This window comes from Dendropsophus ebraccatus, chromosome 2 (assembly GCF_027789765.1).
Source record: "Dendropsophus ebraccatus isolate aDenEbr1 chromosome 2, aDenEbr1.pat, whole genome shotgun sequence".
Taxonomy (NCBI): domain Eukaryota; kingdom Metazoa; phylum Chordata; class Amphibia; order Anura; family Hylidae; genus Dendropsophus; species Dendropsophus ebraccatus.
The window spans coordinates 93,627,687-93,652,718 of NC_091455.1; the positions used below are offsets into that span (position 1 = coordinate 93,627,687).

Below are 25,032 nucleotides of genomic sequence, written 5' to 3' on the forward strand. Positions count from 1 at the left end.
CGGCTGTAGCCCAGTCACTAGTCAGCGTCATCACCGAGCCGCTCTGCAATAAAGGCTTTTTAAACTGCTTATTGGGGTGAGTGCAACAATTTTTTTCACTTTGCTTTATTACTAAAAGTGAATGTACTGATGGGATTTAAAGGGATGCTATGGGTCCACCCTGTTGGGTACTTTACGTTGAACACTGAATGCTGAGTTACTCCACAATGTATGTTATTCACAAATCCAGGCCATTCTTTACATGAGGATCAGTGTGTGCAGCCAATGTAAGGAGTGGTATAAGTGATGCTCTCTGGGAAAAAAAATATGCAAAGTAGAAGAAAAAAACTTGCTCTTTAATGCCATCTATTGGAGGTAGAATGAAATTTCTGTGCAGAACCCCAACATCGACCCCCCCCCCCCCGCGCGCGCGCGTAAACACGTCACAAAATCCTTCCTTCTAGAATTGTTTGTACATACTAACTAACGGTGATGTCACAGTACAGGTACAATAAATACGGTGGTAGGGAAAACAAATAAGGAATCTTCTATACAAGAATAATAAAGATAGTAATGTAACAACACAGGGAAATATTATCCCTGTGATGTCACCAGTGGTTAATGTCCCTGAACAGACATAATAAATATAGTGATGACACAGCTAATGTGTATGGACCACAGGAATGCCACAAAACAGGTGTAATAAACACCTCTAACAATTATTATACAAGGATAATGTAAAAAGTGCTATTACAGTATGTCGGTAAAGCACAGTGTTCTCCTAGTAGTAGTATAATAAACACAGTGAGGTGCAGCATTGTGTGTGTACCACACACTTACATGGCAGGTTGGAGGAATAAAAGCTAGCTCTGCCCAACCTGAATGTTTTTGAAGAGTCTGTTGGCAAACGTTTTCAACTGCAACAAACAGCAGTCTATACTATATACAATACATATACTATATATTGCTACAATCCCCTGCACCAGTTATTCTAACAGCTCTTGGTTCCCGCTCATTACGCTGTTTCTTTATTCCTGTGATATGGCATCCCGACTGACTGTGCCTGCTCAGCCAATCACTGGCCACAGCAATGTCCCGCCTCAGTCAGTTACTGGCTGAGCGGGCAGTTCATGCACTTATTCTGCACAACTGAAAACACAGGGTAGCATGGTAAACACCATTAGGGTACAATCACACTTACCGCAGCAGATCCACAGCAGATTTCATTTAATTATCTGAACACAGCATCACATCTGCACCATCAAATCTGCTGCAGATCTGCTGCGGATCCTGTAGGTGTAAACGCACCCTTAAAGGGGCACTCCGGAGAACTGTATAAAAAAGAAAAGTCCTGCAGGTTGACAGGTTCCTACCTCTGTCTCTCTATAAGCCTTTTGATATGCTTCTTCTTTTGGGCTTGTCCCTCAAAGCACATTTCTGGCGGCTCCGTTTCTGTGGCCAGGCATCTTCCTGGGAGGTGCTGTCAGACTGCATTTCCCTATAGTCTTTGTGGCACACAGTCGAAACAGCTATTGGCAGCAGTGTCACATTAGGGGCCTGGCTTTCCAGCAGTGACTTAGGTGCTGTCCTTACACAAGGGGGGGGGGGGGGGCACACAGAACTGGAAGTAAGTTATATTTACTAGTTATTGAACAGCCCATGAGGGGTTTAATTAGCTACACTTTTCCCTATCCAGAGTGAGTACCTCTTTACATGATAGAAGCACATAGGTTGGAGGGTCAGTTTGTAGTTAGCCCCTTTTTTCATTGTGCACACATGGCTATTTTGCATTCTCTCAATTTTAGGGGGAAGTCCCAGAGCTGGCCTGTGTGCCAGCAGTGCACATACATTACTTCCTCACTTCCTCCCTCACTACTCTAGCCAACCACAGCACAGAGCAACATACCCCTCTCTTCCAAGCCATGACATAGTTCTAGAAAATGTTTGGTGAACTAAGCAGGCTGCACTGTGTTGGGTGGATGATTTCCACAAGGGGTTAATGATTCACCTAGTTTGCAAGACATAATGTGAGCAGAAAGGAAGGAAACAGCAGAAGGATCATAGCAAGGAAGGGGTTACGCTTACCATAAAGCAACTACAGTTTCTGCCACTGAGCAGCTTAGGAGTTGGGGGTGGGGGGTTACACTGCAGCACTGTGGAAATACAGCAGTAGATACACTGGTATTTGCGCAAGCTGCACCTGTCTTGAACTTTATGGGTGGTAACAGATGAGAAGAAAGTCTTGATTTACCTTTGAGGAGCAGTGTAGATCATCTTTGGAAGGCAGATTAGCTCACAGACTCCAGGTACACAATACAGCCTTTCTCTCTCTCCTGCACAGAGCACATAGTAAACCCTGCCCCCACTTCCTATAATATGTCTCTAGCTATTACTAGAGACAAATTTCCCTTGACAACAGGCAGTGGACACCTAGTGACCAAGAGTTTAGAACCATTTCTCTGAGGTAAGGAGACATTTTTTTAGTAAATTAAGTAACTTACCAATACATTAGGAATCACATTGGTTATGAAATAGGGGAAATTGTTTGAAAGGACAGTGATCTTTTTACTCCCACACCCTAACCTTTGGGTATCTCTACGCACAAATAGATACCTGTTAATGACCACTCACCTTTATTTGCCCATTTACATAGCTGTTAACTGTATACATAAAAGATGTGAGAGTAAAGCTACAAGTATGTGGATTTTACAGCAGTACATACAGTATACTTGTCACATAAAAGAGCTTTGAGTAAAAAAAAATAAAAGCTTTATGACACGCGCTTCATCATGGTTTAGTGTGACATCTTCCCCATATATCATGAGACATTTCCATGCATATGTTTATTTGTAAGAACAGAAATATATATATATATATATATATATATATATATATATGCCATACTGTTTTACAACACAAAAAATTATACTAGAAAAATACAAGCAGAGTGTGTAAGATGATGAGCACTTCATGCAGAGATCTTGTGTACCTGATGGGATAGAGCTGTATGCAGTATCCTTTGCACATCTGTTGGCTCCAGCTTCACAGCTACTTTGTCAGTGAAGAAATAGCATGGAGCATCACAAAGCCGCCAAGCAGATCAACATATTAACTTTACGCATCCAAGATCCAGGAACAGTCTCTGCTTTTTTCTCCTCGATAGCAATGTATATTTTAAGCCATATGATTTGCTTTGTTTTTATATTTGGATCACTATAAGTTCCATTTCTTCTTGTCTACTATGTAAGAAGACCTTTGGGAGTATTGCATTTTTTTGATCTGTTGACTGAGCATGTTAACAATTTTACTGTACTAGTTTTGCAATCCAAATAATATGTTCCATATTTTCTCCTCCAAATGTTCAAAACTGTTTATCAGACAAGTCTGCATTGGTAAGCAGTCTAATTCTTTGAAAAAAAATGTTTCAATCAAGCAGAAGAATAGTTCACACTGTATAGCATTTCTGACACCAAGTGGTGGTAGTTTGTAATGGCAGGCAACACTGAGAAGTCATGGAAATGTAGAAGATAATTGCAGATTCATTCTATCATAAAATCTATACTGTGTGATATACGTTTTGTGGCTGGACACTGCTCAATGGAACTGCACAGACATCTGCTCTATTCCATCCACCAAATAACCTGAAACTCTGATAAAAATATTCGATCGAGTAGCTATTCGAGCAAATACTACGATGTTCAAAATACTTGTTTTTGATCGAGCATCCGACCGATGACGCAGTAAAAATTAGTTTCTCCTCCCACCTTGCCTGTCCTCTTTTTCTACCCAATAGGTGTGACAGCCCTAAAAGCATGCTGGCATTGCGAAAACAGCATCTACATTCATTGGCTGGCTTAGTTATGTGTCCACCAGAGTATAAGAAATTGGCTTTTACTGCTCATCATTAGATGCCATCTTGAAGGTAGTCAGGGAAAGAGATTGGAGCAGGGACAGTAAGGATTTAGCTGATTGTAGGCAGGCAAGACTTTTTAGGGCTACAACTATACACAGCACAGCATTTATTTACGGATAGTCAGCAAATCAACCGGCTAACAGTACATCAGCTTATTCTTACAAACAGGCAAGCAGCTGCTGCTCACTGTGAGGAATAGGCTGCAGTGTATCTACTTGCGCACCTCCTCTCTCCGCGTCTCTCTGCTCAAAGAATTGACATGTCAATTCTTTGATTGGAGAGGTGCGGAGAGCAGAGGCACGCAAGGCCTCCCATTGAAAGAAATAGTAGGTGGACGGAGGTTTAATGGGACCTTGAAAGGTGGTAAATAATATTTGTCCTCCACAGAACCTTATAATGTTTTTTCTAAGAGTATGTGCACACTGAGGAATTCTCAAGGAAATGTACAGGAAAGCAAGCGGAATGCAAGCAGAATTCAAGCAGAATTTAAAGTGACACTGTCACCCCCTTTTTGCATTTTGACTGCTCTCCACAGGTGTAAAGGGTAAATGTTACAGCTTTCATTACTTATTTTATATCACACCTCATAGTGCTTGTTCTGGTAAAAAGTCATTTTTATCACCTGTGCATTGGTACATGTGAGCGGGGCCTCGCTGCCTAAGTGCCACATCCTTCTGCTGCAGCACCACTTAGCCCCGCCCCCATCCCTGGTGTCATCACCACATAGGCCCTGCCCCCTTAGTGGCCATTGGTGTGGGAAAATCTAGGGGGGAGGGGCCTAGAGCTTTAGGCTGGCCCTTCCAATGGCTGCTGAGGGGGCGGTGCCTATGCCGCGATGATGTCATGGATGGGGCGGGGCTAAGTGGCGCTAGGGGTTGAGTGATGTGGAACATAGGGCGCGAGGCCCCGCCCACATATATCAATCCACAGGTGATAAAAACGGCTTTTTACCAGAACAAGCACCATGAGGTGTGATATAAAATAAGTAATGAAAGCTGTAACATTTACCCTTTACACCTGTGGAGAGCAGTCAAAATGCAAAAAGAGGGTGACAGTGTCACTTTAAGCCCCCATTGACTTCTATAGGATTCCTCTAGCAGAATCCTCCCAAAGAATTGACATGTCACTACTTTGGGCGGAAACTGGATTTGCGGCATAAAATTCTGCTTGGAAATTCTCCAATGTGAACAACAGAACGGAAATCCCATTTAATACAATGGGACATTTCTCTGTTCATATTTTATGGGAGGAATTTCAAGCTGAAATAAGAGCGGATTCCTCTTCAATTCCTATTCCTTACCTATTCCTCAGTGTGCACATACATTCATTATTATTTTTATTTAGTTATCATTGACAACATGGCACTTCCTGTTTTCAGATTTTTCTCTAAAACCAGGAAACAGGAAGTCCTGTGTTTCCCAGGTAATCTGTACTCTCTGTACTGGCAGGAATTCCCGTGTTTAGTCTTTATTTCACATCTACTTTTGATTTAGATTTTGAAAGTTATAACAACAGTGACACTTTAAATCTAGTGGCTACCCCAAAAGCCTTGTTGTGACTTATCAGGAGGAGGTCATGAGCTATGACAGAGAGAAGTACAGGTAATCTCCTGAGCTAATCCTACATAGTTTTGTGTATGATGTGACATCTATCATTTCATTTTATTTTTACAGTGGTAATAAATGTATGCTTATATTGAGAAATACCTTTTCTAAATGTTTTTTTAATGCAACTTTGCAGCAAAGGTTTTTGTGTATGCTAAAAAACTGAGGGCCCTGTGTCCCTCAGTGTCCCCCCGATGGCAGAGGGACACTGAGGGATACAGGGTACTGCAGGGACACTGAGCATCCCCCTGACATCATCCTCTCCAGCAGCCACAGCCCGCACAGCTCTGGGAGTTGGGTTGTCACATCACCATTTTATCCAGGAAGTGAAACCTTGATACAGTAGTAAGTGCAGGGAAAAAAGCAATTTATGTGCATTTCCTGTAATAAGTGTATATTGGGGATTTGTATAACTTTTGGGGGGCAATACAATACTTTAATAACATTTTTCGCCAGATTTCTCCTTTAATAGAAAACCATGCCCCCTCCCAGGGCAAACATTGAAGGCAGTGGAAACTGATGGAAAATAGCGCAAAACCCTTAATAAATCTTATGAAGTGCACAAAATGTCCTTATTAGCCAAAAAACGCATGTTTTTTTTTAGCGGACACAAAAATGTGGTTGATCACATTTTGTGTATACCAAAAGAAGATGTGTTTTGATCCGTGTTTTAATCCGTTTTTTAGTTTGCAAAAAAGGATGAAAAAAACTGACTGCAAAAATTGTAGTGTAAACATAGCCTTGGCATCAAGGCTATGTTCACACAATGTCTAAAAAAGAGAAAAGGAGTTAGCTTTTTCTATATAAAAAGACGTCCGTTACTGCCACGATTTAACTGACTGCAATGCAATGCACTGAAGTCAATGGAATCATGAACGTCCAATGCACACAATGTATAAAATGGCGGATGTTATCTGCATGGACGTCAAAATAATGATCCTGTCAATTATTTGCGGACGTCAAAGGAAATTGTTAATTTTTTGTGAGGAGAGCAGCTGGAGCAGAGGCGTGCAAGCCCTTTATATATAGGCTATGGCACACTAAGCCGAATTCCACCACATTTAGGGCCCTATTCCACCGGACGATTATCGGTTGCATAATTGTTAACGATTAACGATCTCAAACTACCGCTATTGCAAAAGACCTGAAAACGTTCACTCATTTCCATGGAACGATAATCGTTACTTATGATCGTAATTGCGATTGTTTTTCTTCACTATTTCTTCGCTATTGTGTTCGTATCTATTGCAAACAACCGAACAATGTCTTATTCAATGTGAACGATTTGCGAACGTTTTGCGAACGAGCAACGATAAAAATAGGTCCAGGTCTTATAAAGCAATCAACGATTTCTCGTTCGGTCGTTAATCGTTAACTGCATTTCAACCGAACGATTATCGTTTAGATTCGAACGATTTAACGATAATCTGAACGATAATCGTCCGGTGGACTAGGGCCCTTACAGTGTGAACATACCTTTATGAATCTCCCGCCCTCACTTTCTGGTCACCGTCTAAATTGCTATAATTGACATTCTATTTGAATGTTTTTATTAAGATTTTCAAAAAGGTAATAGTAAAAAATCCATCATATCAAGGATACACATTAAGTTGTTACAGACATCAAACAATAATCCAAAATCAACAAATCAGCAATAAATCGCTCAAGCGATCGTTTAACAAATTTGTAGCAACAATTTTATTTTTCCAGCGATGGTTGTTTAGATGAGCAGATAGATCATTTCAAAATCTCACTTTTTAGATCATTTGATCATTGTTTTTGTTTTTGCTTTTGCACATTACAGACTGTTTAGACAAAATGATCTAAAAAATATCAGTGAATGACCAGCAATGATTTATGGACTTGTCTGCATGCTTGAAGTGCTTGCAGTTAAAGGGACATTTAAAGAACTTAGGGGGCTCGCTTAGCCACCTGGTGCTGACAATGATTACAGCTCAGGGGGCTGCAGGAGTGGGCAATGGGGCCCCCCTAATGCGTTGGGCCCCACAGCAGCACTATGGCTGCTACAGTGGTAGTTACAACCCTGATACTCAGATAAGAAACCACTGAGGTGATTCCTGGGATGGCTCGCTGCAATGGAATCAAGTGATGTCAATGGGCAGCCAGGTGCTTCCTCCAGGAACTGACCCAATGGTTCCTTACTTGTGGTTTTTCTTAACTATGATCCCCTAAAACAACCAGGAATGTAAAAAAGTCATCATAGCATGCCAGCACCCACTGCCTGCATCTTTTTCCTGCTGCTGGTGTGGGCAGAATGGAATAGGTAACAGATTTCCTTTAATTCTCTTTTTTTTTTACCTGTATATGATCAAAGTAATTTACACATACCATCATGGGCGTTCAGACACCAACACAAAACTGCCCAGGGTCCTAAACTATGTGCAGACTCCTATGTGCAAGTGCTGTTGAGTTTCTCAGGAACATGCGCAGGGTCCAGCTTTGAACCTCATATTACCGTGATTCATAAACATTTCCTAGAGTACTACTGCACCCAGCTGGCCATACACTGCTACTCCTACCCTCCTCATAGGTACCACAAAAAGTCCTGCAATTTAGAGCATGACACAGCATCCATGCAGATTAATGGGCAGCTAGGTAATGGCTATAGCAAAGAGCTCCGCTGTTTGACATCCATATTATCAAGAAGGGACAGTGTTGTCTAGTTAAAACCTCCCCTTTAAGGATAGTTTAATTAATACCAATAACATACTTTTTTTTAACAATTGCCTGTTTACCTGTTTTTCCAAAACATTCTTACAAGTAATGGAAAAAAGACAGTCATTCTCATTTTGGTCTTTAAAATCCACAGTAATACTCATTGGCTATACACAGAAAATTTGCAGTGCCACAACTTTATTACCATTGGCAGAAGGTGACAGCAATTGCATGTGATTAAAGCTATCACATGACAAACATCTATATAACCACTACCTAACAGGAATTTATGTCTAGTAAGACGTTTCATGCATATCCCACTAGATGGCAGAGCAGGTTTAACGTCAAGCAGAGCATAAGGGAGACAATGGTCCAGATTTACTATCCTTGTCTTTACAGGCTTTACATGGGTCTGTCTTCCGTTCAGTGGTAATAGATTAGACTAGAATGTCACATAACGCGACAACATGCCCTCTTTTGAATGGCGCATGGGAAAAGTAAATGTGGTGGAAAAACCTGTGCGCCACAAAACAGCCAAAAACTAGCCAAAGGTGTGCTGTAGACACAATTAAATCTTGCCCAATAAGTCATTTGTAATCAGTTCCTTACAAAGCATAGCCACACTGCACTAGGGCCTGTATGACCACTACATTGCTGCTTCTACTGCCGGACACTATCCTTGTATTTTGTATTCTCTTGCATATTGTTTACTCTTTATTGTTAAAATAAATAAAAAAATTGATAAACAAAGTATTATGGGTGAGATTTATCAAAGGGTGTAAAACGTAGACTGGTGCAAACCGCCCACAGCAACCAGCTCAGCTTCCAGCTCTGGTGAAAGAAAAGAGGAGCTGTGATTGGTTGCTGTGGCAAGTTTGCACCTGTCTAAATTTTACACCCTTTGATAAATCTCCCCCAATGTTTATACTCCACTACAAAGTGTATTGTATAACCAAATACTGTATGTGCACCAAAAATAATTAGGAATGTAAGAAGAATTCTATTGTTTACTTTAGGCTTGGCCGATCTGGATCCAAAGCAGCAATCTACATAAATTACGGACAAGGAGAGAACTACCCTAGCATAAGGGGGCCTGTGGCCTGGGCCCCCCGAAGCTTACTGCCTACAACACCCGGCAGCCAAGCGGGCCTCCTGGGTGTTCAGTGTTCTGATTTACAGCACGAGAAGCCATGGGTTTCCCGCCCTGTCAATTACTCTTGTGACCGCAATAAGCATTTTGTTTGCGATTACAAGAGTGTTGCCCCCGACAGATCAGCAGCTTTCTGGCGAAGTCCCGGCCAGCGCCACCACTGAGGTCGGTGTGCGCTGCGGTGGCTGGGACTTCCGGTACAGTAAAGCACTCCCTGTACCAGAAGTCCCAGCCGCCGCAGCGCACACTGAGCTCAGTGGTGGCGCTGCCTGGGACTTCGCCAGGAAGCTGCTGATCTGTCAGGCGCGGAGGAAGAGAGAAGAAGAGACCTGCGACCGACCGGGGAGCGTGTGGTTAGATGAGTTGTCAGTTTTTTATTTGAGGGGAACAACACTGGGGGGCTATATATATGGGGGAGGCACAACACTGGGGGGCTATATGGGGGAGACACACCTCTGGGGGCTATATGTATGGGGGTGGCACAACACTGGGGGGCTATATATATGGGGAAGGCACAACACTGGGTGGCTATATATGGGGGAGGCACACCACTGGGGGCTATATGTATGGGGGTGGCACAACACTGGGGGCTATATATATGGGGGAGGCACAATATTGGGGGCTATACATATGGAGGAGGCACAACACTAGGGGCTATTTATATGGGGGAGGCACAGCAATGGGGGCTATATATATATATGGGGGAGGAACAGCACTGGGGGCTATATGTATAGGGGAGGCACAACACTGGGGGCTATATATATGGGGGAGGCACAGCACTGGGGGCTATATATGTGGGGGAGTCACAACACTGGGGGCTATATATATGGGGGAGGCACAACACTGGGGGCTAACTATAGGGAGAGGGACAACAATGGGGGCTGACTATGGGAAAGGGACAACACTGTGGGCCATTTCTAAGGGGAACAACACAGGGGGCCATCTATAAGGGGGCAATCTATAAGGAGAACAACACAGAGGAGGCATCTACTATAGTGGACTACACAGAGGGGGACAACAATGGGGGGCATCTATAAGGGTAACTACACTGGCGGGGGGCATCTACTAGAGTGGGCTACACAGAGGGCTCATCTATAAGGGGACTACACAGAGGGAGCCATACAGTATACTATAGGGCAGGGATAGGGAACCTTGGCTCACCAGCTGTTGAAAAACTACAGCTTTAGCTTAGACTGTCTACACATAATGGGAGTTGTAGTTTTGCAAAAGCTGCTATAGGTGATGCTCAGAGGGTGTCATCTACTATAAAGGGGGGCTCTCTACTATAGTAGATGCACATTGGGACATCTATGTGGGAGACTGAACAAAGGACCATCTACAAGGTGTCTACATACATATATATATATATACAGTATATATATATATATATATATATATATATATATATATATACATACACACATGCTACAAATAGTCAGGGCTAACCACTGAAAGAGGGTGTAAAGGGGCCAATACAGATATGCAGTTTGTAGAGAGATGAGGATGATGTCAGATTGAGAAGCCTAATATGTCTGGCAGATTCTGTGGATTTGTGGCTCAGAGAAGTTCTTATGACAGCCCAGGGCAGATGGAGATGAGAATGAAAAGGGAAGAACTCTGATCAGAGAAGACGTCCCCTGTGAGTCACTAAATATATTTGCACTGTAATTTATATGTAGTACAGAGCCTGTGTAGAGCTGGGTGTGTTGATGGCGTAGTGGTCGGTTGGGGGGGGGGGGGGGTTTGGGCAATCAAAAGTTTGCTATGGGGCCCAGCCATTTACAGTTACGCCCCTGGCTAACATCCTGCACTAGGGCTTGAGTGCAACTGCTATGTCTGCACCACTTAAAGGGGTATTCCCAACTAATATCATTAAACTTGTAGGATTCCTTAAATTATTTATTTTTCTAATAACGTTAATACAGAAAACTTGCCTCCTTGCCATTATATGGCAATTCTTTCTCTTCTACAGTTGACAGTTTATTTATGTTGCCAACCACCACTCTGCACTAAAAGCAGTGGTCTGGCTGGTGTGTATAAAGCTATAATATGCATTTTTATGTATATTATACAGTGTATATACACTATATATATAAGTAACTTTACGAGTCCTTTAAGTATAACTATATTAGCTCACATGGGAATACCCCTTTAAATCTCTGCTGTTTACAGTATAGTCAAGTATATGTATTTTAACCCTGTATTTTAGTGCCAAATTCTTACGAATCCTAATTACCAGCATAGTTTATGAGCTTGCCAAGAAGCTAGACTTTTCAGAGGAGACCTACTGTACATAACAAAGAAGAGTATACAGAACTTCAAACTGTTCCTACACATTCTAATTACTAAATTTGAAGGCAAAATCCAGTCAAAATTACATTTTATGTAGGAAATACATGTAAAAGTATTTTTTAAGTCAGTGATCTTGGACTAAAATAATTTCCAAAAGTGTGCTGCAGAAAGTGTGAATCCCCGTGGCACTACTGTTTCTGCTACTGATGTGAATGGTTCTTTACATGGAATAAGCAGTGTTGGGCTATGTTCACACACAGTATTTTGCTCTGTATTTTCAGTGTTTTTAAAGAGTGGGTCGAAAACAAAGAAAGGCCACAACAACACAACGTCCTTTTTTGGCCGCTGCTTTTTTGGACAGCTGTAGTTTCCAGCCCAAATTAAGTCTTTTGTTTCCAAACAATGGCCGTAATTTGTGAAATAACGGTAATTGTTTTAAAATAACAGCCGTTATTTGGGCATGAAATGAAAGGCGTAAAAAAAAAAGGCTGCCAAAGGGCCAAAAAAGGTGTTGTGTCGTCGGCTACAAATACAGACCAAAATACCTGCAGGAACACTGGTTAAAATACTATGGGGGACATTTATTAAGTCCGAAGTTTTTTACACCGGACTTAAAAATTTCCCCACATCTCCGGCACTACGGGGATTTATGTAGAGGTGGACTGCCTCTACATAAATCCCGTGTGCTCCGGTGCGCACGGCCGAAAACCTACGCCAGCTGAGGACTGGAGTAGGTTTTCGGCGTCTTTAAGATACAAAAATAATGAATCGCGCGGACTATGAGTCCGCGCCCCCGTTCCGCCCCCTCCACACCCCCGCTCCCCCCGGCGTACCCGTCGTAAAGTCACGATTTGCGAATATTTTTGTCAGGATGGTATCTTTGCGGAGCGTTATGCGTCCCTCTGCTCGTGCTGTGCGGCCGAGAAGGCGCTGATATTCTCTTATTCTGTTCTGTGTTTTGTTTTGCTGTGTCTGAACACTGGTTTACTTGCTCTCTTTGGGAGACACACCCGACTTCACCTGCTGAGTTCTGTCTGGCCATGTCAGGGTTAATCTGTGTTCTGGTTCTGCTGTGACTGACAGGTCTTCCTGCCAGTGGATCTGTCTTGTTCTCAGGTGTCTGTGCTTGGAGATCAGGGGGATGGTCCAATTACGTTCTGGACCAGAGCCCTGGTCTCCTATATAACAAACCTCAGTCTGTGCACTTATTGCTGGTTATTGACTTAGTCTCTGCCTGCTTGTGTGTTCTGTTTTCTGGTTTCTCCTGACTCCTGCTTAGTTTCTTTTGACCTCGCTTGCTTGCTGCCTGCCTCTAACCATATTGCCTGTTTTCTGATTACGCCTTTGGATCCTGATTTTGTACTTTTGCTGCCCGACTGTTGTGACCCGGCTTGTGGACTATTCTTCATTGTGTTTGTCTGTCTGTTTTGTCTTTGTGTTTCACCTAGCCAGTGCAGGGACTGCCGCCCAGTTGCTCGCCGCCATCTTAGGGCGGATAGTGGCAAGTAGGTAGAGGACAGTGGGCGGGGCTGAGCTTAGGGCTCATTGTCTTGTCTTGTCCTGCTGTCCGGTTCCTAACAATTTTATTCGCAAATCGCCCATTTGCGCTTAAGATCATTCGCACATCGGCACTTTCCGCCGAAAAACCACATTTCGCCGCAAAATACATGTCCCCCTATGTGTTAACATAGCTTTAATGTTGTTTAAGCATTCTAAAAATCCTTTTTAGGGTGCATTCACACGTACAGGATCTGCAGCAGATCTGCAGCAGATTTGATGGTGCAGATTTGATGCTGTGTGCAGTTATTTAGATCAAAATCCGCTGCGATGCGGTGTGTGTGAAGCAAATCTTAGGCAGTGTTCACACACAGTAAAGGTTAAAGCGGTAGTTCGGGAAAAAAAATCCTTAAAATTGACTGGTGCCAGAAAGTGCCAGTGATTGGAAAATTACTTCTAGAGAGCAGGAAAGGTTTTCTATTGCTATGGACAGTTCCTAACATAGACAGAGGTGTCAGCAGAGAGCACTGTGTCAGACTGGAGACTGAAAAGAATACACCAGTTCCTACAGGACATACACCACTTCCAGTCCTGGAAGACTTGAGATTTTTTTTAAGTGAATGTAGGAGCAGGTACAGTACATCACTTTAAGAGCTTTATATTAATAGACTGGTGCTGGTGGGAGTAAGCCGGTGCTGTGGACCTTTCTTTGAACTGCGGCCCTATTCCCGCGCATGGCGCCAGTCTCTTCCCTGAAGCACTGGCCAGTCCATCAGCCGGGTCGTGACGTGTCAGCGCCGGAGATCCCGCTGACACATACTCACCGTGGGCACAGGGAAAGGTGCGTTAGTACTTGGAATCAATTTCCCCCTTGCCCCTGCCAGCTACAGGATTTTATAAATCATCAGACTTTAATTGGCTGCCGATTTCATCAATATAAATTCCAATGAGTGAATTAAGTACTTGTGAATGTACCCTGATGATTGGTCACTACTTATGGGCCAGTGCTGTGTGCTTGCCCAGGCTAAAATTTACCAGCCAGCCCATGCTAGGATGTTTTTAACATTGAAAACCACAAACAATACAAGTGAATGATAATTATAGGAGAATTGTTTCCATGGGTAAAATGTGGAATCTGGTACAATTAGCATTTTTAGTGAAGCAACCTGGGATAGACAGAAACACCTGACCTTGGCTATGGCTCCCTTGTCCCATTGTTAGCCACACTGTATTCAGTAAGACAACACATTAAAAGAGATGAAGATCTGCAGAGGTGATGAGGTCATAACATCATTCTTTATCTGCAGCTGCTCTCCCAGCTAATCTTCCTGGCAGGTAGTGACCTCAGGGCTCAGCTATACTCTGCTTTTGGCATGAATTTACAAATATTACAAATAATAAAAACTCATACATCAACTAGACTCAAGTGTCTGGTGAAATAATGAGGTATAGAGTGTACAACACAATTCTGCAGTACACGGTCATGCTAAAAATAGCAGGATTTTTATTTTTTTTATTTAAAGAGTGAAATCCATCAGGAACCAAAAGTCAGGGGTTTTGGCTTTCCTTTCTGGGTTGCCTAATATTATCTTGAGCTGGAAACCTCAATCAAACAGATTCTTCTCATGACTTCTGGGTTTACTTGAAGGTTCTACTCAGAGAGCAACATGAGCAGCACCAAACAGAAACAAACAGGCACAGTGGTGATGCCCATTGTTTTATCTACCAGTGGGGTCTCAGCATCTGGACCCTCAGAGATCAAAACATGATATTTTGCTATTACATGTCAGAAGTTTCTTAACCTGACAGGAACCTGATTAAACACCTGATACTAGCTATCACCTTGTCTGCCAAGCTGAGCCTTGTAAATAATGGTGCATTTACACAGGCAGATTTATCTGACAGATTTTGGAAGCCAAAGCCAGGAATGGATTTGAAAAGAGGAGAAATCTCAGTCTTTTCTTTATGACCTGTTCCCTGTTTATAGTCTAAGGCCTAAGGCTGCGTTCATACTACGTATATTTCAGTCAGTATATGTATATTTCAGTCAGTATATTTCAGTCAGTATTGCAACCAAAACCAGGAGTGGATTAAAAACACAGAAAGGATCTGTTCACACAATGTTGAAACTGAGTGGATGGCCGCCATTTAATGGCAAATATTTGCTGTTATTTTAAAACAACGGCTATTATATTGAAATAATGGCCGTTATTTACTGTTATATGGCGGCCATCCACTCAATTTCACCATTGTGTGAACAGATCCTTTCTGTGTTTTTAATCCACTCCTGGTTTTGGTTGTAATACTGACTGAAATATACGTAGTGTGAACACAGCTTTATGGTGCGTTTACACAGACAGATTTATCTGACAGATCTTTGAAGCCCAAACCAGGAACAGATGATAAAACAGGGATCAGGTCATAAAGGAAAAACTGGGATCTATCCTCTTTTCAAATCCATTCCTGGCTTTGGCTTCCAAAATCTGTCAGATAAATCTGTCTGTGTAAACGCAGCATTACTTCCTAACACAGTTTGCACTGTGTTTATATTCACATGATAATTGGGGCTATGTTCACACTACGTATATTTCAGTCAGTATTGCAACCAAAACCAGGAGTGGATTGAAAACACAGAAAGGATCTGTTCACACACTGGTGCAATTGAGTGGATGGCCGCCATATAACAGTAAATAACGGCCATTATTTCAATATAACAGCCGTTGTTCTAAAATAACAGCAAATATTTGCCATTAAATGGCGGCCATTCACTCAATTACAACATTGTGTGAACAGATCCTTTCTGTGTTTTTAATCCACTCCTGGTTTTGGTTGCAATACTGACTGAAATATACTGACTGAAATATACATATACTCACTGAAATATACATAGTGTGAACGCAGCCTCACAGTATATACTGTACAGAAGTGACAGGGAGTGATTAAACATGCTGTGGGAACCTATTGCATATAACCCCATTGTGCATGTGCATTATAGATAGGCATTCAAAAATAATTTTTAAAATAATTTTTGCACTTTAATATATTATACTTTGTATGCAAAAGCAAATGAAGCACCATAACATTAGATATTAGATAAGTAAATAGAATAAGATACCATATAAAATGTTGTAACATCTTTATGCACACAGAATGCTTCATGGTCCCAGGGGTCTGATAAATCACCCCACTAGTGCTGTGTAATTGGCTGACATGACAGAAGTAGGACCTTCGAACATCTGGTGATTTTAATAATTCCCTATGCTGTCCATGTTTTGTGTGTCATATGTGTTTATGACATGCACACTTACCAAATGGGTTAAACAAGTGATGTTACCCTGTAAGGACAATGGCAATTCTGAATGTACTATACCTGCGAGTGAGACTCTCTATATTAGCCCCTTAACAATGGATGAAGTACATGTATGCCATGAATGTCCGTCACTTAACAACGGATGGCTTACGTTTACGCCATTGTTTGCAGGGGCTCTATGAAGCGGGTTTAGAGCTGAGCTTGTTTCAAAGAGGGCGAGGACCGTCTGCTCTTAACAGCTGGGTTCTCACTGTCTATGACAGGCCATGACTGCGGGGATCCCGAATAAATTGCCTGACTGCCAGAGGTATATGGGTCACCTCTGTGCAGTCTGATTTTTGGTCTGCCTCAGGCAAGCTCTATTAGAAGATAACAGATAACACTGATCAATGCTATGCAATGTGTATGTAATCTAAATTATGCATTTTATAGTTCCTTAGAGGGACTTAAAAAGTGTAAAAAAAACTGTTTAAAAAAGTTGTTAAAAAACATGACATAGCCCCTCCCCCATTAAAGTTTAAATCACCCCCTCTCCCATTTTATTAATAAAACACGCATAAAAAACATATTAAATATTGTATTGTGCGTAATTGTCCGATCTATTAACCCCTTAACGACCGCGGGCGTAAGTGTACGCCCCCAAAACCCGTGCCTTAACGCAAACGGGCGTACATTTACGCCCGCGGTTTCCCCGATCGCTGCGTGTACACACGCAGCGATCGGGGAAGATGGCCTGCTATAATGTATAGCAGGCCATCCCTGCTTGTCGGCACGGGGGGTGATTAACCCCTCCTGTGCTGACGATCGCCGCTATTGGCTGATCAATTCAGATCAGCATATGGCGGCGATCTGCAGCTTTCCGGGTCACCGGTGACCCGATGGCCCAGAAAGCAATGGCGGTCGGTGCTGTCCGAGGACGACACCGACCGCCATTACTGTTAAAAGTAACGGTGGCCACGGTGCCACGTCCCGATCGCCGGGACCGGCCGGCCAGGAGCGGCCAGCCGATCACGGCGATATAAGTACCCCATGAAAGGGTTAAATACCTGCTGTGGACACCTCAGCTAGGTAGCTGAGGTGTCCAGAGCAGGTATTGACCCATACTCACCGGATCCAGCGTCCCGATCGCGTCTTCCGGGTTCCGAACGCGACTTCCGGGTTCCGAACGCGTCATCGTCTTCGTCGGCGTCTTCGTCTTTTTCCGGCGGTCCCCATCGGTAATCATCGGCTCCAGCGTCGTCAAACTTCGGCTTTTTCCGGAATTGGCGTTCTACTGCCCCCTAGCGGCTGATAAGTGTATATAATACACATATCAGTAGCTATAGGGTTGAAGAAAGATTTTTTTTTTTTTTTTTTCCCAATTTTTTTTTTTTCTATTTTCCGCACCCTATCGCCGCTGAGTGCTGATCAGCATCGCACGTAAGTGCGCCGCTGATCAGCAACTCCTCCTTTTTGGCGTAGAGTTTTTTTCCTATATCCTACAGCCACGGTCTGCTTATAAGTGCCGCACATAAGTGCGGCATTTATCAGCAACTCCTTTCTTGGCGTAGTTTTTTTTTTTATACTTAATGTTAAAAAAACATGTAAAAAACACCATTACACTACACGGAATAAAGTTTTACACTACACCACTACATACTCCATATACCAATCCCCGTATAAAGATGACCCCCAGGGTGTTTTCGGTGTCGGACGCATACGCTATTATTGCCTCCGACACCGAAACAGCCAGTGAGGATGAATGGGGGGGGTCCTTTCTTCCTCCATTCATCCTCATCCTCATCATCCAATGACGTATCTGGGGGTAGCGTAGCGTACGCTGCCCCCAGACACGTCTTTTCCGCCAGTACCGTCCCAATAAGAGATCACGGTATGGCGTGAAATTCTACAAACTCTGTGAGAGTACCTCAGGGTACACTTACAGATTTAGGGTACGTGCACACTGCGGAATGGCGAAGGATAACCCTTTGTGCATTCCGCAGCTGGCACCCGCCGGCGGACTGATGCAGGCGCGCGTCTCCACCCGTGTCATAGACTCCATGTTATGCTTGGGCGGATTCCATCGTCCGTCCAAAGAATGAACACATTTGACGGAGAGCGGAATCCGCCCGTGCATAGAATGGAGTCTATGACACGGACGGAGACGCGCGCCCGCATCAGTCCGCCGGTGGGTGCCAGCTGCGGAATGCACAAAGGGTTATCCTTCGCCATTCCGCAGTGTGCACGTGCACTTAGAGTGTATGAAGGAAGGGACACCCAAATCCAGCCCCCAGATGCCCCCCCCCATCCTCTGAGTTAGTGGGGAGATCGTTCGGGAACTGATCTTCCCACTGCTGGATAAAGGTTACCACCTGTACGGGGATAACTTTTATACCAGCACCCCCTCTTCCGGTCCCTTGCTGCCCTGTAGCTTGCGGCACGATCCGAACATATCAGAAGTAGTAATAGCGCCCTAATATTTAGCAGCCATGGAGCGGACCCAGCGCTTCTGGATATGAAGGACCCCGGATCGCACCAGGACAACATTTTCCAGGTGACGTCCCCCACACTAGAAAACAGGAGACCCCAGAAGAAGTGCAGAGTGTGGCGTAACAGGGGGATCAGGAAGGACGCCATTTTCCAGTGTGACACCTGTCCTGATCCCCCCGGCCTCTGCATACTGGATCGCTCCAAGGCGTACCACACGTCACTGGGGTTCTACATTATCTAAATTCTGTCCCTTATTCCTATTTCAGGGGTCACGTTGATCCGGGGATTATTCTGATCGCCATTATGGAGTCGGGAAGGAATTTTTCCCCTGTGATGAGGCTACTGTCGTCTGCCTTACGAGGGTTTTTTGCCTTCCTCTGGATCAACACAGGTTGAGTTTGATGGACACCTGTCATTTCAACCTTATAAACTAATAATTGGCCTAATACCCCCAAATAAATTAGAATTGTCCCTTTTCCCCAGCTAAGTAGGTATGGCCGCCATTCCCATTAGAGGATGCTATGATGCAATTACAAAGCCTCTGTGCGGCCAGGACAGTAGAAACCCCCGACAAGTGACCCCATTCTGGAAACTACACCCCATAAGGAATCTAACAAGGGGGGCAGCGGGGATATGGCCCCCTGGTGACGGCCACATTTGGGACGTGAAAATGAAAAAAATTGTATTTTTTATTTTCACGGCACATGTTCTACATATGTGCCTGTTACCAGTGGGGTCCATATGCTCACTGCACCCCTTGTTAGATTCCTTATGGGGTTTAGTTTCCAGAATGGGGTCACTTGTGGGGGGTTTCTACTGTCCTGGCAGCACAGGAGCTTTGTAATTGCGACATGGCCTCCATCCTCCATTCCAGCCTCTAAATGGCGCTCTGTCCCTTTGGTGGCTTGCCCTGTGCCCATATGGCAAATTATGTCCACATGTGGGGTATTTTCGTACTCAGGGGAAATTACCCTACACGCTTTGCGTTTATTTTCTTTTTTAACCCCTTGTGGAAATGGAAAAAAAATCAAGGCTAGACCAACATTTGGTGTAATTTGTTTTAAATTTTTACTCTAAATCATTAATCTTGTCTTGATTTTTTCATTTTCACAAGGGGCTAAAAAATAAAAAAACCACAAAATTTGTAGAGCAATTTCCCCTGAGTACGGAAATACCCCACATGTGGACATAAAGCACCGTGCGGGCGCAGGGCAAGCCTCCGAAGGGAAGGAGCGCCATTTGGTTTTTTGAGGCTGGATTTGGCTGGAATGAATTTCGAGGGGCCATGTTGCATTTAAAAGGCCCCTGTGTTGCCAAGACAGTTGAAACCCCCCACAAGTGACCCCATTATGGAAACTACACCCCTTGTTACATTCCCTGAGTATATGGACCCCACTGGTGACGGGCACAAATATGGAACAATGTGGCGTGAAAATGAAATATTACATTTTTTACACTATAATGTAGGTCTAGCCTTGAATTTATTATTTTCACAAGGGGTTAAAAGAGAAAAAAACACACAAAATGTTTAGAGCAATTTCCCCCGAGTCCGTAAATACCCCACATGTGGACATAAAGCGCCATGTGGGCGCAGGGCAAGCCTCCAAAGGGAAGGAGCGCCATTTGGATTTTGGAGGTTGGATTTGGCTAGAATGGATGATGAACGCCATGTCGCATTTATAGAGCCCTTGTGCTGCCAAGACAGTGGAAACCCCCCACAAGTGACCCCATTCTGGAAACTGCACCTCTCAGGGAATCTAACAAGCGGTGCAATGAGGATATGGACCCCTTGATGACGGGCACATTTTTGCCGTGAAAGTGAAAAAATGAAATTTTTCACTTTCACGTCACATTGTTCCACATTTGTGCCGTCACCAGTGGGGTCCATATGCTCACTGCACCCCTTGTTAGATTCCTTGAGGGGTGTAGTTTTCAGAATGGGGTCACTTGTGGGGGGTTTCCAGTGTTTTGGCAGCACGAGGGCTCTGTAAATGCGACGTGGCCCTTTAAATCCATTTCAGTGAAATCCAGCTTCCAAAAGCCAATTGGCGCTCCTTCCCTTTGGAGGCTCGTCCTGCGCCCGCTTGGCACTTTATGTGCACATGTGGGGTATTTCCGTACTCGGGAGAAACTGCGCTACATGTTTTGTGTTTTTTTTTTCCTTTTCTCCCTTTGTGAAAATGAAAAATTGAAGGCTAGAACAACGTTTTAGTGTAAAAAATACTTTTGTCTTTTTTCACGCCATATTGTTGGGAAAATCTGTGAAGCACCTGTGGGGTCTAGATGCTCACCGCACCCCTTGTTACATTCCTTGAGGGGTTTAGTTTTCTGAATGGTGTCCCTTTAGTGGTGTTTTTTAGGTTTTGGCACCCCAGAGCCTCTGCCAAGCTGAAGTGATACAGTCAGAAATGACCAAATATAATGGAGCCATTGAAATGCACTAGGCGCTCCCTTATATCTGAGGCTTGTGGTTGCGTCAAATAGCGCAATAGGGTCACATATGGGGTATTTCTATAAACTGCAGAAACGGGGCAATAAATATTGGGGTGCATTTCTCTGGTAATAAGTTTATAATTATGAAAAATATTGGATTACAATAAAATCTCTGCACAGAAAATTAAAATTTTCAAATTTCTTACACACTTAGCTTTTATTTCTGTGACTCCCCTAAAGGGTTAAAACACTTTCTGGATATGCTTTTGCAGAGTTTGGGGGGTGCAGTTTCTGAAATGGGGTGCTTTGTGGGGCTTTCTAACATACAGGCCCCTCAAATACACTTTACACCTGAACAGGTCCCTAAAAATATCTGATTTTGAAATTTTACTGAAAATTTGGAAATTTGCTGCTAATGTTTTACGCTTTCTATTGTCTAAAAAAAATGAAATATAGTTTAATAAATGCTGCAAACATAAAGTAGACATGTTGCTAATGCTATTTAATATATAATTTATGTGGCATAACCATTTTCTGTATAAGCAGAAAAGGTTTAAAGTTGGAAAAATGCATTTTTTTACAATTTTTCACGTTATTTTGGTTTTTTTCATAAAGATTTGTTATAAGTATCGACTCCAATTTACAAGAAATGTGAAGTACAATATGTCATGAGAAAACAATCTCAGAATCAGCCGGATAGGTAAAAGCATCCCGAAGTTATTAATGAATAAAGTGACACAGGTCATATTCATAAAATTTGCTCCGGTCCTTAAGGCCATTTTAGGCCCGGTCCTTAAGGGGTTAAACTATAACATTGTTGTCCCTGCACGGTTATAAACAAAAAGAGGAAAAAACGTCAGGATTGATGATTTTTTGTTACATTATATATCAGATCAAAAGTTATAAAAAAGTCCCAGCTACACAAATATAATACCAATAAAAACTAGAGATCATAGCACAAAAATTACATGCCAAACAGCCCTGTAGGTTGAAAAATAAAACTGTTCTAAGAGTCACAATAGGGCAATTTTAATCACAATACTTCGAAAAGAAATGTTTTTTACTGTTAAAAAATAGTTAAATGTTAGAAAAGCTATTTAAACACAGCTACTGTTGTATTCAGCCTAACCTATAGAAAAAAGATATGTCAGGTTTACCGTAAAGTGCAGTACACAGACACGGAAGTCTCCCAAAAGTTACTTATGTCCACCCCACCATTTACCCGCACTGCATTTCTTTTTGCTGGAGTTCTCCTTCCAGTCCATTTTTATTATTACAGTGGTACCTCGGTTAACAAGTAACAAGGATTGCAAATGTTTTGCAAGACAAGCTCACAGTTTTTTTTAAAATTGTAAATAGGTTCACGAGTATTGCTTTGTAATACAAGCTCACTGTACTGTGTGGGAGGGGGAGTTGGGGGGTGGGGAGGGGCATGGTCTGCATATTGTGGTCTACAGCACTGTACTCTGGCCCAGGAAGTCTTCCTCACCTTTCAAATCATGGCAGGCCAGGGCTTGCATCAGGAGACCAGACTGTGGAGATAACAGGAGCTCCACCCCTGATTCTCTTCATAACAGTAATCCCTTTCTACCCCAGACAGAGAGTGCTGCTATACTGCGCCCACATATGGCCTGCTCATTCCTTTATGCTCCCTGATATCTGTATCTGCTCCCTGCAGTCTGTCAGCCCTTGTGTTTCCCGTCCTCCCCATTCCTGCTATAATGTGCCTGCACTTACACTCAGCTATACATACTGCTGTATAGAAAAGTTTCTGCCACAGTGCTCCTGCACAGCTCTGATTTTCACTTCCTGATTGGTCCATGCTGAACACACACCCATTCACCATTGGTGCAGTCCGGACATCTGACAGAAGCCCGGCTTTCCCATTCTAGCCTGTTTGTACAGTGGTCAGACTAGTTGTTAAACGCTACTGCATTATAGAGATCTACAATTTCATCCTGTATTTGCCCACTGCAGTTCCTTTTTCAGGTTTATGCCCTTACTATACATTATACACCACATGCTGATTGCTATACTGTACAGTAACTTATAGTATGACATATTCTGCAGTTTCTAAATGTTTGTTTCACATGTTATTTAGAATAAATAATCATTATTCAGGGGTGTGGAACCAATTGTCTGTATTTCAATGATTTCTTATGGGGTATAAGAATGATATGGATTACCAGCACAGTCCCGGAGCAAATCATGCTCGTAATCCAAGGCACCACTGTATTTATTTTAATTATTTTTAGAGCGCCCTTGGTTCCAAAGCGCTGTACTATGATAAGGGATAACATACAGGATGTACACATCCAGTGCAAAACATAAAACCAATAAGAAAACTACACAAATAAGGTAAATGACAGACTGGTACATAAGGAGAGAGGACCCTGCCTGCGAGAGCTTACAGAACTGTTTGATTTATAAGCATACTAAGCAGAGTTGCCTAGGTGGGTTCTGTAAGCTTTCACAGGTGAAATACAGTCAATTATTACCCATTATTTAAAAAGTTATTCATCTGTTTGGAAATACTACTCATTTACCATGAGTCATGAGATATTTTTCCAAGTATGTTAGAAATCAATGGCAGTTTTTTTTTTCTCTGGGACTTTACTGATACATCTGCCACAATCACTTTTAATTTGCAGTTAGCATTTGATGTGTAAGCTGGGTACATACTGTTCCTTGTGGTTGAAGGCTTCCTAATGGTGACATATCTTTGCAGATATCAATCTCAGCAGAAGAACTGTGATTTTCCAGAAATAGATTGACTACAAAGGCTATAACAGTTACATATAATATGTTTTTCATTGTATGTATTTATTTGCTATACTGATTGGTATACTTGCAGTCAGTGTCGGACTGACCCTCCGGAGGACCAGAGGATCCCTCAGTGGGCCCCTGCTGTGTACTGTATTGTCAGGGCCGTATTTACCACTAGGCACCCGTGGTCCGGTGCCTAGGGCAGCACCTTGCAGGGGGGCAGCACCAGGGAGCAGGGAGACAGAAAAAACTCATTTTGTTGTTTTTATTTTTTTTAGTTTCCCTCCTCCCATTCAGATTTGCCAGTAAATCTGGTGTCTTTTCCAGGGGGGTGGGGGATATGGTGGTATTGGTCAGGTCTGGTATCGCCAATAGGTGCGTGTAGACGGGGCGTCTTCAGGTTTAGTGCCTAGGGCAGCAGCAGCTGTTAATACAGCCCTGTGTATTGTGCTGTGACAGTTCTGTCTCAAACTGTCTTAAAGGGGTTGTCCAGTGTGGGGGCACTTTTTTGGGGGGACCGGGGAGGAGGTGGCTGAAATAAAAGACGTTCACCACTCACCTCCCCGGTTCCAGCGGCGGCTCACTCATCGCGGCGCTCCGGTCCCCGATTCCCGGCCGCTTCCAGCTGTCTGACGCTGCCCGAGACGCTACGTCTCAGGGCCGCTCAGCCACTCAGTGAAGGAGGCGGGATCCGTGTGAAGTCCGCTCGGATACCGCCTCCTTCACTGAGTGGCTGAGCGGCCCTGAGACGTAGCGTCACGGGCGGCGTCAGAGACCCGGAAGCGGCCGGGTACCGGGGACCGGAGCGCCGCAATGAGTGAGCCGCCAGTGGAACTGGGGAGGTGAGTGAACGTCTTTTATTTCAGCCACCTCCTCCCCGGTCCCCCCAAAAAAGTGCCCCCACACTGGACAACCCCTTTAAGGAGAATGTCAGGAGAGGGCT

General features: G+C 43.4%; 1 protein-coding gene across 2 annotated transcripts in view; it reads right to left on the bottom strand.

The window, feature by feature from the left end:
- The window catches only part of PHACTR1 (phosphatase and actin regulator 1), a 215,222-nt gene that overhangs the window by 142,434 nt on the left and 47,756 nt on the right, over window positions 1-25,032 (bottom strand). Inside the window, exon 1 of one of the 2 annotated variants that reach the window (XM_069958004.1) lies at window positions 2,969-3,025. The exons of the other annotated variant lie outside the window; for it this stretch is intronic. The gene's annotated coding sequence lies outside the window, so the exon portion shown is untranslated. Of the gene's footprint in view, window positions 1-2,968; window positions 3,026-25,032 lie in introns of those variants that run through there. 2 annotated transcript variants of the gene reach the window in all.